The sequence below is a fragment of the Talpa occidentalis genome, unplaced genomic scaffold, assembly GCF_014898055.3.
Source record: "Talpa occidentalis isolate TD23 unplaced genomic scaffold, MPIMG_talOcc4v2.1 talOcc4.11, whole genome shotgun sequence".
In the NCBI taxonomy this organism is placed as follows: Eukaryota; Metazoa; Chordata; class Mammalia; order Eulipotyphla; family Talpidae; genus Talpa; species Talpa occidentalis.
In genome coordinates this window covers 101,718,093-101,735,454 of record NW_023601104.1, presented here as the reverse complement: position 1 = coordinate 101,735,454, position 17,362 = coordinate 101,718,093, and positions in this window count along the sequence as shown.

Here is a 17,362-nt window from a genome sequence, read left to right as displayed (position 1 = left end):
CCCAGTGAGCAGGGCGGGCAGGTGGTGGAGGCACCCCGCAGGGAGCGATTGGCCAGCCCCGCCAGAGACTCAGGCCGTCTGACAGTTGCTCCAACGTCGCCACACTGTCCTTGCGTCCAATCAGCCATGACGTGTCTGCCCCTGAGGCCTCCTGCGGGCCGGGTGACAGCACAGTCCCTGCCCTTGGCCCTTCTTAGGACGGGCAGTGGGGGAGGGGGGCTGGCTGGCCTTGGGGTCCAGGTCTGGCTTCCTCCCCCGACCCGGCAGGTGCCAGCCAATCAACTTGGGGCGGGTGCCCAGGGCCGGCCACCGGTGTCCTCTCTATTCTCGTTTCTGTCCACTCGCGGGGGCAAGCACCAGGTGTTGGGGCTACCACATGCTGGACTGTGGCTGGCATGACCGTGGCGTCCGGTCCCCTCATCCCTGCCGGCCCTCGTGCTACATTAGGGCTCTCTGCTCTGGGCAGTGCCACCCCGGCCTGCTTTCCTCCCCGCCTGGCAAAGCATCACTTGCCCATCAGGCTCCCCTCAAATGTGCACCCTCAGACATGCCTGGCCGGGCCTCCCGCCCTCCCGCCCCGGCACACGCCTGGCTCCTGCTGCAGGGCGGCAACGTGGCAGCTCCGCAAAGGTCAGCCCGGGGTTGGGGCGAGGGGCAGGGCTTGCAAGGGCAGGGCAGCGGCTTCTGGAAGCACCCAGGGTCCATCCGCCTGGCGTCCACGCCCGCGTGCTCCCCAGCATCCAGGTAGTTTCCAGCCCACTCGGTGACTGATGGCTTCCCCCGTCTTTCCGAGCCCTGAGCCGCTTCCTCTGGCCACAGCTGGGTAAACAGGCCGGGCCCTGATAGCCCAGGGAGGGCCGGGGAGGTGGTGCTGTGGCAGGAAGCCAGGGCGGCCTGGTGGCGGGGTGGGGTCTGCAGGGCTGTCCCGGCACCACCCAGTGCCCTGGGGCGGAGAGGGCAACCTCTTGCCCCTCCCCCACGTGGACTGCCAGGTTGGGGGTGCTTCAGCCTCGGCCTCCTGACCCCTCACCCTCTAGGCCCAGCACAGAAGTCGTCCCCACGTGCAGTGCCCCCTCATGCCACCTAGCGCGACTAGCGCGTTGCCACCCACACCCCATATAGGCCCGCTGAGCCCTGAGTCCTGGTCTTAGGCCCATTTCACAGTTGGGCACCAGGGACGTGCCCACTCCAGGGGTGCTCCTGGACCAGCCCCAGGTCTGCCCCATCCAGACCCCACAGCCCTGCCCGGGCCCTGCTACCCCTCGGGTCTTGCCCGTCTCCTGTGTGCCTTTGCCCGGCTGCCAGGGCCCGGAGGACGCGGGCCTCGACCCCGCACCTGGCTCCCTGGAGCGCCTGGCCGCGTCCTGGCGGGACGTCCCCTTGCCCACCCCCTGCCCTCTCCCGCTCCCTGCCCCTGCCCGCCTGTCTCCCCTGCCCCTCCCCTGCCCTGCCCGAGTCTCCCCGCTCCCTCCCTGTGCTTCCAGCATCTTCTTCCCAGGCCCACATGCAGGGAGCCTCTGCCATGATGGCCCCAGGCTGCTCTGGGCCCCCCGGACATTCTGGGGACAGGACACACCGCCCCTCACAGGACCACTGTGGATGGCCCAGGGTCCGGAGTGGACCTGGCCTGCCTGCCCCCTTGCCCAAGGCCCCTGGACACCTGAAGCACCCTCCCACCGTGCAAAGCCCATCTTGCACCCACCCCCAGGAGGGTGTTTGATCTTAAGGCCCCGCCCACAGCCGGCCCCAGAGACCTTGGAGGTGGTGTCTGCCTGACCAGCCTCCCAGGCCACTGGGTCTCCTGTGCCTGTCAGCACCCCGCCCCCGCCGCCAGGCTGGCTGGAGCACAGGGACCACGACTAATGAGGTTGGCACAGCCCACAGGTGTGCACAGGTGTGCACGCACCTGCCGCATTCTCTGAGACCGAGGGCGGAGGCGACCCGAGCCACTCTTGCGGGCACCCTGCACCCCCGTACCTGGGGTCCTGGGATTAGCTGCCAGGGTGCCACGAGACGCCACACCTTGTGACCCCAAAGCACAGATTGCTGGGCCCCCAGGGCACCCCAAGGGTGCCAGGGCCCCCAAGCCGGGGTCTCACCAGCTCTGCAAGGCCCTCCCCCCTTCAAGCTGCCAATGCCCTGCACTCACTGCGGCTCAGCTGTCCCTGCAGACCAGCGGCGTGGACACACCAGCAGAGCACAGCTTGCCAGGCGACCTGCGCCCAGGCAGAGGAGAGCAAGCATGGGTGGGGCCTCGTGATAGGGGGTGGCTGGAAGCAGGGGGGTGCCCCGTTCCAGGGATGTGCGCTTTTGAGGCCAAGGAGAGGGACGTGGGGGGCTGACAGGTGCTGGTGACCTGGGAACCTTGGCCCTCTCTGGGGGGTGCCCTGGGTGGGCCCCGCTGTTCGGGGCCCACAGGTGCCAGGGGCTCAGTGGGCAGGACCCCAGACGCCCCTGCTGGTCTCTGCTCAGGGCCAGTGGGTAGGGATCTGGGGGCGAGCAGGCTCTTGGGTGAGACCTGCACCGAGGGGCTGAAAGGTCCCTAGGCAGAGGGCCTGGTCAGGGGCTGGTGCAAAGGCAGCGGAGCCCTCAGGGTCACCCCAGCCCCGAAGCATGGAGCCCTGGGGCGGGACCCTTGAGGGAGGCCGAGAGGGCTGGGAATGGGGAGCCTGCGCTGGGTGGGGCTGCCTACCTCTGGCCCAGCCTGATTCCCACCTGGCCTGAGTGCCATCCAGCCCGGACCCGGGTGCCTCAGCCTTCAGTGGGGAACCCGTCTCCCGGGGGCCCAGCGTGGGGTGCGGGGGTGCAGCCTGACCTGGAGGAGCCCAGGGGGCTCCTGAAGGGCCCCCACCCCAGCTACCCCACCTTCCCCAGAAGCCCCCAGCTCAAGGCTGCTCTGTGGGCCTCATGGGCCACACCTGCCCGTGGCTGTAGAGACGGGTGTTTAGGTGGCTGGTGACCTCAGGGTGAGGTCAAGGTCGGCCCCGCCCCACGCCAGGGAGACAGACCCGCGGGCCCAGCCAAGACCGGCAGGTGCCGGGAGGGGCCACCAAGGGCAGCAGGTTGGGGTGTGCGGGCGGCCCCCTGCCCCACTCCCACTTCCCAGGCTGGCCCAGCTGCCGCTGGACCCAAAGCCGCAAGATGGCGTTCTTGGAAGGGACGTCAGGCTTGGTGCCGGGGCAGACTCTGGGGTGGGTGTGCGGGCCACCCCCTGGCCGGGCCACTGGCACAGGGTGGGCTGAAGGCAGCTCCCAGCCGAGTCTGGCCAGGGAGACACAGGAGGACCAGGCAGCGCTCCTGGGGGCACAGAAGGTTCCAGAAAGCGCAGCATCAGCTTCCTCATTAGCAACACCTGACGGGCGCACATAATTGCTCTCCCTGGAGCTGGGAGGGCCTAATTGACTGCATATTTAATGTCAGAGTTATTTAAATTCTGGCCCACTTGTCTGCAATAATGTAGTAACAGCGGACGCGTGCGGGGCTGCCGGGCCCTGCTGTCGCCACACTCGGCCTGCGGGGAGGGGCTGCAGCCGCAGCACAGGCGGCCGAGCCGCGGTGACCGTCCACGGCCTCGCGGCCACATCAGGCACCAGAGCACACGGCCGAGTTCTACCAAGTCGTCCTGAGTCTGACCAAGACCAGAACCTCCCGGCTTGGGCCCTGGGGTCTGGGGCCAGGACCCCAGGGCCAGCGTTCAGCAGGGTCAGCTCCAACAGAACCGGCCGCAGGGATTCCTGCTGCCCCCCACCAGCTCTGTGGCCCTTGAAGGCCCTGGGCAGATGCTGGTCTGGCCCTGGGTCCCGCCATGACGGGGGGGGGGGGGCGCTGTCAGTGCGCCCTTGCCTGGTGCAGGAATGTGAGCCCCGAGCCTGGTGCCAGGGTGAGGGCCTCCTGCCTCACCTCCCAGCAGCCCCACCGTGTGCAGCCTCGGGACTCCCGTCCCAGGCAGAAGTGACCACGAGCAGTGTCCAGTGGCTGAGGCTCATGAAGCTGCTCCCCCGAGGTGGGGGCCACCCCGGGGCCCGCAGCACAGAGGCCGGGGCGCCCTAGTGTTATAGGGCAGCCCCGATATTGAATGGGTTCCTGGCTGTGGGTCCTCCCCCGCGTGCTTACAAGGGACTTATGAATACTCCACTGCAGGCACACAAGGTTCATAAAAGGTTTATTTACAAGGGAAAAGGAAATAGGGAAAATGGACAACTCAGCGAGAAAATAGGGAAATAAAGTCTTTCATGCGTCCTACCCGATCCGCCGACCTGGAAACCCAAAGTCACTCTCCGAGCTGGCCCGACGCTGCGAGCTGGCGGGGAGCCAAAATGGGGGACCCCCCCAAAGCCCACGGGTCTGGCTTTATCCCAACCTGGCTGCTGAACCCCACCCTCAGGTCCCAGCCCCCTTCCCTTGGGTGGGGATGGGATGTGGAGTTCCCAGTGTCTTTGGCTTGGGCCTGGGGTGGGGGTGGCGTCCACGAAGCCTGCATGGAATCAGCTTTAGGACAGCCTTTTCCCCCAGCACTAGGACCCAGGCAGAGGCAGAAGAGCACATCGGTGCTGGTGTGCAGAGCGCCCCCCACTGCAGTCACCAGGGCAGGGCCACAGGTGGGGCGTGTCACCTGGGGGGGTGGGTCATCTGGCGTGGTGGAACCTCCTCCTTTCCTGGGGACCACCCTGTTACAGTGGCAAGGCACAGCAGCGGCTCTACCACCCACCTGCCCCGGGCAGAGCTGCCCACGGGCCCCATCTCAGCAGGTGGAGACTGGCGCCCCTCCCCACCCAGCGCTGGTGAGAGCTGGTGACACCAGCTCAGGCGATTTCTGGAGTTCTGGAGTCGCTCACAGTCACTCCCCCGATCAGGAGCTGGGCTGGAACCCCGAAGTCCTACAGCTCTGCTCTACAGGTCACCCTGCCGGGACCCTGCCTGTCCACACCCACTGCCCCTCCACCTGGACCCCCACCGCTGGCCCCCCACTTCCCAGCCCCTGCCCCTCAGCGTCTCCTGCCGTGGGCACCAGAGCCCATCCCCGCCTGTCCCCTGGGGTGCCCCTCCCCCGCACACAGGGATATGTTCGCTGAAATGGCCCAGCCCCTCCCGGGAGACCCCCTAGAGGTGACCACTGTGAAGACCAGGGCACCCCAGGCAAAGGTCTCACTGCCCCGTCACATTTTAATCAGATCTGGCGTCCTGGGCTCTGGGCAGCCCCACCGGCCGCCCCGGGGCGCCTCATTAATCCGAATGAAGGAGGGAGATGACATCATTTACATTTAATTGTCTTGTTTATCCACCCGTGGCTCTGTGGTTGTTTTAATAAAGGGCAGAGGCAGATAAAGGCTACATTTGCATCCTGGAAGGGGGGCGGACAGGGGCTCCTGCTGTTGACATTTATTGTTTGCAAATGAGATAATCCAATAACAGAAGAGGCCACAGCCCCTCCCAGGGAGGGTCCCGAGGGGGGAGCTGGGAGCTGCAGGGGGACGCCAGCAGGGAGCGCCCGAGCCCCTGCAAGGGCCAGTTAGGCCCCAGTTTGCCGAGAAGGCCGAGGTCCAAAACAGCCGGGACAACCTGCCCCAGGTTCCAGGTCACACAAGAGGGAGCGGGAGGCCGGCCTGGTGGGGAGGACGTACCTCAGACTCACAAGGTCAAGGTCACCCTGCACTGGGCGCCACCTGCCCCTCACCACCCCCCCACAGCTCTGCTCCCGGAACCTCCGCGAGGCACCCAGAGCCAGGCAAACCCGACTTCCAGGCGCAGCTGCTGAGCCACCGAGGCTGTCGCTCGTGGATTCACCCCCCCAAAGGTCTTGCACAGACAGACTGGAGTGCAGCGGCACAGCCACCCGGCGCAGGACATCTTCAGCGCCCGGCCTGCCCCACGCCCAGGGACACTCACTGCCCTGCCCGTGGACAAAGCCTCGGTCTCAGCCAGGAAAATGCGGGATCCAGGCACACAATGGCAGGGGGAGGTGGAACCCATGGGCGGGCGGGGGTAGGGAAGGTGGCCGGCTGCAGGATGAGTGGGCGGGTGCATGGAGGGTGGAGACGGCCAGGCACTGGCCTCCGTCCATCTGGGCCACCCTGGGAGACCAGACATTGGCCGCAGCAGTGGGAGTTCCCTGGCCTGCCTGGCCAGCCCACTTCCCTGAAGGAGGCCAAGGGAGAGGCCCCAGGGGGCCAGCCAGGAGGGCCGGGCTTGGGTCCGAAGCCCTCTCGTTGGTCTGACTTGAATGTAGCCCGGACCCCCGGCTGGGCCCACCTGGGCTGTTGGGGTCTCCCTGTCCGTCCCGCGTGTGGCTCAGCTCACAGATGGGCGCTGGGCAGCTCTGGCCTGTCCTGCGGGGTGGAGGAGGGCCTGGCTGACCCAGGAGACCCTCACCAGTCAGCACCCTGGACCCTGGTTCTCCTCAGAGACCTGGTTCTGGGGCCTTTGTCCTGGGCATGTTGGGGCCAGAGAGGAAGAGCCATGGGGATGATTCTGGAAAGTTCCAAGGTCTGCGTGACCGCTAAGCCCAGGGGTCAGGTCCTCACCAAGCGCTGCACCGAGCTGCCCCTGGGAGGGCCGCAGGACAAGGTGACGCCATGTCTCCAGGGGCCGCGTGATCATCCGTCCGGGCCGGGATCAGTCATCGGCAAATGAGATTAGACGCCCTCGAAATGGAATTAAAATGACGTCAAACAGCAGAACCTCATTTTCTTAACAGACTGGCTTCCGAGTGGCTTCCTGCTTTAACCCCTGGATGGCTGTGCCTGACCCCCCAGGGAGGAGCGAGTCCCCAGAGCTCAGCCTCGCAGAGGCCTGCAGGCGGGAGGGCAGGGTGCGGGCCCTGGGGTGGTGGGGTCTCTGGCCTCAAGCCCACTCCTGGGCCCGCGGAGATCCTGGGCGAGGAAGGAAGGGGGGCGGCCTCTGGCGGTCTCTGCCTGCTTCTTCCTGGGCGAGTCCAGCGGTGGTAGCCGGCTGGCACCCCAGAGCTGACACCCGCCTGGCCAGGGCGCCCCCAGAAGCCGCCCCGCCCCGTCGCGCCCCGGCAGCCCTGTTCTCCCGCGAACGTCTCCCCGGGGCCTGGTCACGGGGCCGCCGGGCCGCCGCCGCCGCGCTGGAAGTCCTCCTTAATCTGCCTCGGCCTGATCGTTATTTCTCATTTTCCCTGAACAATCACTTGTCAGGAGCGTGGCCTGCGGTCGGGCCATCCATCACCACGCAGCGCGGGCCGCCGCCCGTCCACCGGCCGTCTCGCTGCAGACGGCGAGATTTACGAGACGGGGACCCCGGCCCGCCTCTCACTGCCGGGCTGCGCCGTGCTGGGGGTGTCCCGGCCGCCCCGAAGCCCCCGCTGCCATCTAGCTCCCCTTGCCGAGCCCCAGGTCCCCACCGCCCAAAGCCCCCCAGCACCTGGGTGCCCACCGCCCGCCCTCCAAGCCCCGTCCCCAGAGCAGCCGCCCTGCCCACCTGGGGTCAGGTGGGGACGGCGGCCTCCCCGTCGCAGACGCCCCTCCATCGCAGACGCCCCAAGCTCCAGCTCAGAGGTCAGAGGCTGGAGGTGTGTCCACTCAATGCAAAGGGGGACAAAAGGTCAATGTCCGAGCCAGAGGCGGCCAGCAGGGAGACCCCCTGTGGTGCCAGCAGGCCAGGGCAGCTTCCCCGTGGATTGGCCGGCAGGCGAAGGGGAGCCCTGGAGCCGTCAGGGCTTTCCCAGACTCTTAATGACCTTTCTATGGCACTGGCAGTGCGGCCACCACGTGCAGGGCAGGCAGGGCCGGCGGGCAGGCCCCAAGCCCCGGCGAAGCTCCAGTCTCTCATGGCCTCTCCGCCGCCTGTCCTCCGTGCCTCCACCCTGCAGCCTCCGCCTCCAGGCCCAGGTGCGCCCAGGACGCGCACCCACACCACACCCCAGTTGTGCACCCAAGTGCCCCACGCCCATGCTCCCCGGCGCCTCCTGCACTCAGAGTCACAGGTGATGGCCACGGAGGCCAGTGGCGCAAAAGCCTGAGTGTCTTCATTTACCCCAGAGCTCCTTAAGGGGGTCCACTGGGCCCATACGGCCTTCCCCTGGTTGGGCGTGGCCCACCACAGCAGAGAGGGCAATCTGCTTTGCTCAGATTTGCATGGAGACTCACCCCAAAACGCCCTCACGGACACACCCAGGGAACATTTAGCCAAATATCTGGGCACTCTGTTGACCCATAAAATGAACCAAATCAATACCTCTGCCCCCCCCAAACATACAACTGCAGAACCAGCCCCGCCTCCCCTGCCCTGCAGTGGGTGTGTCCCCACAAAGCATGCCTGGGCACCGCCAGACACTTTCCTCTTGCATGATCCTGGGACAGCTGCAGGACTCCTGGGGGGAGTGGCCTGTCCTTCCCTCCAGCTCAGGGTTCAGCCCTGGGGAGATGCTGGGCACTGGGCAGAGGTGCTGCCCCTGGCAAGTGGAAGTGTGAGCGGTCCTCTCACGGGGCCAGGTCATGCCTGCCTCTGGGGACAGCGGCCCAGGGCTGTGGCCTCTTTAAGGCAGCCGGCCCACCCCCATCAGCCTGTGTCCTTCCCTGCAGAGGAGAGGGGGCTGCACACGCACGCCCGGGGCTGTGGACCCTGCAGAAGCCAGGCCTCAGCCCCGACCTGGGGCAAGTGTCCTTTTGGGGTTCCTGACAGCTCGTCCCGTTCCACATCGGGACGTTAGGATGGGCCTGTGTGTCTCGGGCTGTGCAGGCTCTGTCCGTGGAACCTGAAACCAGCCCACCCTGTGTGGGCCCAGGCGGGCAGCGTCCCCAGCCCACTGTGACGCATGGCCCCAGCCCTGCTGCACAGCCCTCTGCCTGTCCTGGGGGCTACCCCCTGCTCCCCCACGGTGAGCTGTGGCAACCCTGACCCTGAAGTGTGCCAGGGCCCCACAAAGGCACCGTCACACACTCGCAGGACAGCACCTGCTCCAGAGCCCCTGCGAACCCGGCCACGACCGGTGCCCAGACGCCTGAGGGCCCAGGAGGCTGGTCCTCTCTGGCCTCCTGGGGCCCTGCAGGCCGGTGCCCACGTCCGCAAGCACCTGGCTCACCCACAGCAGGAGCGAGCCCGCACCCTCCCATGCCCTCTCGACGGCCGCCGGGCCCTTATGGCCGTAAGCCGCTTTGCAGACGAGGAAGCTGAGGCACAGAGGTGCTGCCCATCAAGGGCGAGCCTCTGCATTTGGAGCCTGGAGTGCTGACCAGTTCCGGGCTGGGCCCGTGGGACCAAGCGCCCCTGCAGAGCGGGGGCCGTGGGCAAGACAGCCCCTCACGGCTGCTGCAGCCAGTGAAGCATTCCCCACCTCCCGAGCCCCTCTCCCACGGGCCTCCCCTGGCCGGCCAGGGCGCCGGCACCCAGGCACACAGCAGGGCATAGCGGATGCCAACAGGGCGCAGCCAGTCCCGCCCCCTCCCCTTGCAGCCCAGTGGGGAGCCCCCTTCCCTGTTACCAGTCTCCCTGCCCCCACCCCAGGGCGGGGGTGGGGGGGCTGCCCTCTGGAGCTTTGGGACAGCCACACCGCAGGCCGCCGCCCTCTGGCTAGGGCGCCAGCAGCGCAGCCCTGAGCAGCCGGCCCGGGGCCCGGGAATTGGGCGTAGCTCACGCGCCGCCGCCGTCTGTCTGCACCGAGGAGGCTGAGCAGAACAAATGAGATTGGAATTTTACGACTCTTTTATCACCCGTGCTGCAGATCGCTTCCTGTAATTAGCTTCCAATGCAACCCCTTTGGCAACTCTGAATAATTCACCAGCCCTGTCCCCTGAGTCCTGCCAGGTGTGTGGGCGAGTCCCAGGGCAGACACCGCCACCATCCCGAAGTGCAGAGCGTGCCACTGGGGTGGCCGCGGGGCTGCCGGGGAGGTCAGCCTCGGCCCTGCCCGCCCTGCCCTGTCCCGGCCCCTCCTCCCTCGAGGTCTGGGGCACCGGCACTGAACCTGGGGGGCCTGCTCCTGGCTGGGCTCTGTGCCCCTTGGGCTGCGCAGCCCTGGCCTCCCGCGCAGGCCGCCTGCTCCCACGCTTAACGGCCCGTCAAGGACTCCTGCCCAGATTCAATTACCGCGCGGTTTACAAGCCCCGCGCAGCCCGCTGCACAATGTGACCCCCCGCAGCTGGCGCAGCCCCCACGGCCTCTCTTCGCCTGCGCGTGGAGGGCAGGGCCAAGGTCACCTCCGTGGCTCTGGGAGAGGCCGCTTCAGTCCTAGCGCGTGGACGCCGGCCTTCCAGAGCTGCTGCGCGCTGCATCCAAAATGACCACAGCCAGAGCCCCCCGGGCCAGCCACTGCCCGGACCGGCCTCGTCACCTGCACCGGCCCTGCGGCCGCCCATGCCCGCACCCACCCCCAGCTGCAGTCTGGGCACCTGCCTCGTGGCCGTGTTGCCCCAGAGGACACGAGCATCGCAGGACCTCGGGGAGAGGGGAGTCGGCCTCAGCAGCAGGGCGGGCTGTGAGCGGGGGCTGCCTTGGACCCACGGAGGAGAGATGCTGCAGGCCCTGCCTGAGCTCCACATCGGGGCCCCGCTTGCTGGTTCGCTGGGGTGACCGCAGGTGTGGGTGAGAGAGGGGCTCGTCCCAGGGGCCTGGTCCCCTCACTGGATGCCAGCAGGGGCCTGGCCTTGGCACTCGGGGCCTGGTGTGCACAGCGGGGACGTGGAAGTGGGGAGACATCTGTGGGTCCTGGCCCCCAGGACGGCGACGCAGGGACAGCCCCTGGGAGGGCTGGCGAGACGTGGCCCCTGCCCCAGGACCAGGGCGTCCAGTCCTGCTTGGGCAGGAGCACGTGGAGGCCGGACCTTGCTGGGCCGCCACCTGGCCATGCCGAGGGTCCCGCCCCTTCCCCACCCCTGCAGGCTGGAGGCCCATCACCTGCCCGGCCCCACACTTCCCTGCGCCCCTGCAGTCAGGGGCTCCCGGCAGGTCAGGCAGATGGCCAGTCCTGCTCAGATCCTCCGGAGGCGTCCTGCTGGCCTCAGAGCAACATCGGGCTCCTCCTGTGGCAGGTGGCCCCACAGGCGCCCCACCCTCCCCAAGCACTGCCATCCGGGAACCAGCACCACGACCCTCACTGCTGCTTCCCTGACCAGGGCACCCCCAACCCTCCTAGCCCAAGTGCCCCTCAAAGGCGCCCAGCCCGCTCGTTACCCTGGGGTGGAGAACGCGGGAAGCCGAGGCGAGGCCCCTTGCAGGGCAGAGCTGCGCCTGCTGCAGGAGCGCTGGCACCTGGGCCGCCTGGCACGCGGGGTGCAGTGAACATTGGCAGGACCACGGAGCCAGACACCTTGCTGGGGGACGCGGCTTCCAGCCTGGCCCTGCAGGCAGCCTGCCGGGGCTGCTCTGTGCAGAGGGAGACCTGGCCCAAGAGCGCAGGGTGCTGGCTAGGGTCGCCCAGCAGAGGCCCCGTGGGAGCCAGCTGCAGACCCAGAGGCTCCAGCTGCAGACCCTTCTCCAACCCGAGGCAGGAGATGAGGCTGTGGCCCCCCAGCACCCCGTTCCTTGGCCTGGAGGGGAGACTGCTGAGCTCTGCACCCAATGGGAGGCAGGCTGCCACCCACACCCTTTTCCCTGCTCGGCTTTTAAGAAATATCACGTAATTAACGCTGCTGGCTCCCGGCCCTGCCAGGCCCCTCCCAAGGCATTTGGCCACAGCCCACAGGCTCCCATATGCCGCGGCCCTGCTGGGGGGCGCTGCTCCCTGCCACCCCTGCGGCCCCCTGGGGCCCGGGCGCTCTGCTGCCCAACACCCCAGCCCCCCCACCCACACACACAGACCCCAGTGCTGGGGCCAGGGCAGGGCAACCCCTCCCCTGCAGGCGGGTCGGTCTGCCTGCAGGGTCTCCCCACCTACACCCCCAGCAGTCCCCCGCTTCCCATGCCAGCCCCGCCCCCACCGCAGCAAGCCAAACATCCTCAGCCTCTCAGTTATCAGAGAACAGATTTTCCCCCCAAATAATTAGGCAATTTGAATCATACGCTCTTCTCTGAGACTATATTTAACCCTGATTTGAATGTAATTTACACGTCGCTCCCTTAAGCAGCTCTGGGCGCCAAAACACGGATCAAATATTTTTTAAATGTCAAACGCTGCTTAATCGTGGGTCGCACTGAGTTTGCTTGTGCGGAGAAGCATTTGATCCCCCCTCGCAGCAAAGCCCCCTCATCTGCACGGCACCCCAGTTGCTCTGACAGCTGGAGGAGGGGAGAACACGCGGGGAGCGGCAGACTCACCGGGAACTTTAGCCACGCAGGGCTGCGGCAGGGTCCTCGCTGGGGGGCAGAGGCGTCCCTCAGGCTTCAAGGGCCGTGCCCAGATGCCCCGGCTCCTGCGCTGCCCTGACCCAGCCTCTGTCCCCCCAGGAGAGGCCCCCGGGCATCCACCCAGCGCCCTGGCCCCTGCGCTGCTCCCTCTCCTTCGTTTACGTATGTGGGTTGGGGGCGGGCACTGTGAGGGCGGCGGGTGGGCGCAGACAGGGCCTGGGGCTGGGCGCTGGGGCCGGAGCCCACTCACTGCCAGCCCGCAGTGAGGACGTCTGTCCATGCGTCCATCCGTGTGTCCATCTGCCCGTGTGCCGGGAGGCGCCGTGCTCAGCGCCCGGCCCCCTGCCGTGCTCCCGGCTCCTGCCTGCGGGTCCTGCCACCCCACGGTGAACACTGACGGGGCACCTCGCGGCCTGGGACAGGGTCCTGCTGGCGATGTGGCCTAGCCGCCCCCCACCCCGCACTCATGGCCGGCGCTCCCCTCACATGCGTGTGCTCCCACTCGTGCACATTTATGCACACACGTACTCACACGCATGTGCACACGCGCACCCAGGAGACAGCCCCAAGGCCCCACCCAGGCCGGCTCAGGTTCGACGCCCGGGGCTCCTTTGGCACCCCCCTCCTCACCTGGGGCTTTGGGGTTTGTGGCTCCCGGGATGCTCACGTTGCGGGGCAGGGAGGCTGCAGAGACCCATGGCCGCTGCCCTGCCCCCCTCATGAGGCAGACCCACAGGGCCGCAGGGGGCCCCCCACCCCGGTAACAGGGTGACGGGGTGACAGGGTGATGGCGGCCCCACAGGACCCCTCCCTCACAAGCAAACCCCTGGCACCAGCAGGGAAACTGAGGCAGGCGGCGCGCGGCCCTGCTCAGCACAGGCAGCACAGAGCTTGGGGACGCTAACGGGCACCCACACGCGATTCAGCACTGGCTCAGGCCGCAGCCCCCAGGGCTGGCCTGGCCGGGGCACTCGCTCTCCTGGGGCAGACGACCCCGGGCAGAGACCACGCAGCGGCCAGCGAGGTCAGGGCTAGCCAGGCAGGAGCTGCCCACTGGCCCCATGCAGTGCGCCACTGTAAGTGAAATGGGTCTTAGGGAATTTATTTTGCCAATTTTAGAACCCACCATAAAGAAGAAATATGAGGGTTTTATGAGGTGTACTGTATATCTTTAATACTCGTATTTTTTCTCGAAATGCCGAGAATATCAATTGCGTTTATGGCTTTAGGAGGCACTCCGGCCCCGTGGCTGGCAAAGCGAGTTTTAGCACAAAACAAACATCGGGGGCGGGGGCTGCCCGGTGCCCGGCGAGCATCGCTGTCTGGCCGTCAGCATCGGGCCGACTGGACGAGCCAGGCTAGCCCGGGCTCTGCTGTGTGCGCGGCCCCCAGCTTCACTGTTTGTGGGTTCTGGGGACAGAGGCAGGGTTGGGAAGGACCCTGGGAAGCAGAGAAAGCCACCAGCCCCCGCCTGGAGTAGCGGCCCCGCCCTCGTGTCCCCAGCCAGAAGATGGCCCAGGGGTTCCTGATGTCCTCCAGCCCTCCCCTGCCCGATGGACCCCCAATTCTGGGCCCAGGTTTCAACTGGATCTGCCTGTCCCTCCTGGTCTGGCTGCCCAGGGACCCGCAGGCATCCAGGCCGGAGCCAAAAGGCCCATGGCAGCAACAGGAAACCCAGGGAGCGCCCGTCCAGAGGGCAGCAGAGGGCATCTGTGGGTGCTTGACTGGGGAGCTGGACAGTCTGGGCTCCAGCCCCAGGCCCTCTAGCCACTGAGCCAGGAACCCAGTGGCCCCTGGGCCTGTGGCCTGGGGTTCTGGAGCGGCCACATCCTGCATGGGGGGCCCCGGGCCCAGAGAGCAGGGGCCTGTGTGGGTCGGGCCCTCAGCTGAGCTGGGAGCCTGCAGGGACACAGTGCCCGTGACGCACACGCACACCCACAGGCTGCAAACGTAGGTGCAAGCCGGCCGTGCCCCAGCAGTGCTGCACCCCACTGCTCACGCGCTCCCCGCCTTGCACACGCCCCCCCCTGCCGTGCATGTACCCCCAACGCCCCCGTGCCCGCGTGCTGCCCTGTGGCCTTTGCGCCATGTGACTCACCCCGACCCACCCTCCAGGGTCGGGAGGCCAGAACCCAGGGCCGGGCACTCCCCGCAGCGGTGGCTGCCCAGGGGGTCCTGCGAGCTATGGCTCCCACCCCTACCTGAGTCCTCACAGCCCCCAAGAGGGGCTGCTGGAGACCTGCGCAGGCCGTGCGTCCTCCGCTGCTTACTCAGCTGTCCGCAGCCTTCGCAAAGGTCCCAAAGAGGCTCATCAAAGGGTTATGGGGTGCAAAAGTGGGCGGGTGGGAGGAGATTGAGCCCCTGCCTGCACGGCATTTACGTTCCCCCCGCACGCGGCACGCCAGGAGGTGGCCAGCTCCTGTCCTGCCCTCCCCGCTGGCCCACACCCCATCCTGCAAAGGCCAGCCCTGCTCCCTGGACCCCCAGCCGGCCTGGCCTGCCAGGGTGGTGCCCCTCCCCTCCGAGCCGCTGCCGCCCGCAGTCCAGAGGAGACAGGCCCAGGCATTGTGCTCCCCACGCCGGCCCAGCCCCGCCTGCCCTTAGAGGGTGCCCGCCCGTCCTTCCCTAGGCTCTGGCCACTCCTCCCCCGTCCCTCAAGGTGGACGCCGGGTGTGACCGGACCCTCCTCCCACTTGGGCCGCTGCCCAAGCCCCACCACAGGCCCTTTGGCCTGCCACTGCTCCCCGGGGGTCCCCAGGCCCTCTGAACTGAGCTGAAGTCCAAACAGAAAGGAGGAATAGGGGCCCTTGGAAGTAGGGGCTTGCCAGGAAGCCTGTGGGGCACCCCCAGCCTCTTTTCAGGCCCCCGTGGCCGGGCTGTGGGGGGCCCCCAGCTTGGCCTGCCTGTCAGGAGCCCAGGCCTGACTGTGGGGGGCTGGACACTGCAGAGGACCCCTCCAAGGCTTGAATCCCCCTGCAGACTTCACCCCACCCAGCGGGGCTACAGGAAGAGCCACCTGCCAGGCCCCAGTGGGCCCGGCCCAGGGCAGGGCAGCTCTGGCTCCTGCTCGCGCCTGCAGCATGCGCTCACCACAGCTCGCCTCGCGGCCTCTCCAGGCCCAGCAGGGGGACAGGAGGGATCCTGGCCGAGACTGAGCTGCCAGAGGCCAAGTGGGCCCACTTGGAGTCACCGAGGGTGCGACCCAGCAGGTGCCGGGGGAGCAGGGCTCCGGGCGCCGAGGCCTGCTGGTCCTGAGCTCAGGCGCTGCACGGGGCAGGGCTGCTGGCTGTTTGGGCAGCTCGGGGACGCTCTCCTGGAGTGGCCCTTCGGGGAGGTCTCTGGGATGGGGACTGCCAGGGTCAGGGCGTTCTCCTCCTGGAGCCTCGGTTTCCCCAGCTGCAACAAGGGTTGCATCTGAGCCCTCACAGCCCCCCACGAGGGGCGGCTGGAGACCCGCACAGAAGGGGGACGCGAGGCCGCTGCCCTGGCTGGCCGCTGAGGCCGGTGGGGTGGCCAGTCACCTGCAGTTCGGTCGGCCGGGCCGGGAGCCCTGGCGGAGGGGGCGCCTCCTCCTGCTCCTCATCCAGGTGTAATTGAAAAATCAATGCGTTGCCTGATCTCTGCAAACCACAGTCATTTCCAGCCACTCCAGCCCGAGCCCAGAGCCCCCACCCCGCAGGCCTGAGCGCGCGGCGGCTCATAAACCCCAGCGCTAAGGAGCTGCGAGGAGCTGCTGAATCCGAGCAGAGCCACGGCGCTGAGACCGTCTAAGATTCCTCTGGCGCCGGACTCACCTCCTTATCCACCCATCGCGGTCCGCAGCAGCTGGGCGCCCACGTCCACTGCGGTCAGTCGGTGCCTTTCACGGGTCTTCCCCTCCCGCCCGAGGGGCAGATGGCAGGAGGAGGAGAGGCCAGCCCCCCTGCAGCTCCGCCACGGCCCCCACGCGGGGAGAAGGGGCTCAGGTGGCCACACGCCGCCCTGCACTTGCCCACGTGGTCGGGCCGGGGACAGCGGCAGCTGAGGGCGGCCGAGGCCGAGAGGTGCGGCCTTGCTCACCTGCCCGCTGGAGGCGGGGTCCCCAGACGGGGAGAAAGTGGGAGTTCAGCACGGGGCACGAACCTGCCCCTGCCCCCCAGGGCAGCTCCCCTGGGCCCAGAGGGAGGGGGATGCTGAGACCTGTTCCCACAGCTCATCACCCGAAAGTCATGCCCACAGGCCCTCCCGGTGCCCTCTGCCTGCCCCCAAGGGGACACCGCAACACCCCATCGGGACCCAGGGTCTCCCAGGCTCACCACCCCTTGAAGGGATGGGTGGGCTCCTGGGACAGCCCCTCGGCTCAACCCCAGCCCAGCCCCCTGACCATATGGCTGCTTGGCACTGCCAGCACCTCTGCCCTGGCCGGGTGGGACGGGACCTCTCCCCACAGCCCCAGCATCCTCGTCCTGGGGCGCCCCTGTGGCTCATGCCTGTGCCCGTCCATGCTCGAGTTCCAAGGGCTGTCCAGTGGGGCCCTCGCAGACCGCCGGGCGGCTCCAGCCACGGGAGACTGAGTGGCCGGGCTGACCGGGTGCTAGTGCATGGATGTGGTGCCTGCGGGGCCCCGGTCTGGCCTCCTTGATTAAAGCTCCTGGTGACCGACAGCCCAGCCCCTTTGAGCCCAGGCCGGGAGCGCGGCCAGTCCCAGGCACCAGGTTGTGAGTGCTGAGATCGGGGTGAAGGGTTTCCTGACTGTCCACCCGGAGCCACCGGCCATCACACAATGGGCTTGCCAGTGGCCCCTGCCACCTGCAGTTTTGCTCATTTTACAACGTGGCTGACATGGAATAAACTGCGCCTGTAGTCACCACTTTGGAGGCTGAACGCGTGGACGCCAGTGGAGCCCGCCATGCCGTCCCCGGGATCAGCTGCGCTCAGCTCCCGCGCGCCCACACCCGGATCCTGCCCGTTGACGGGACACTGACATGCACCGCAGTGCCCCCAGCTCTTCCGCTCAGGCCTGGGCCCTCTGGGCTCTCGACAGACGCTAGGTCACTTCAGGTGGGGCTGTCTCCCCGGACAGGTGTGCAGGGGCTCTGGGGGGGACGCGGGCGCCTGGTGATTTCAGAAGTGGTTCACC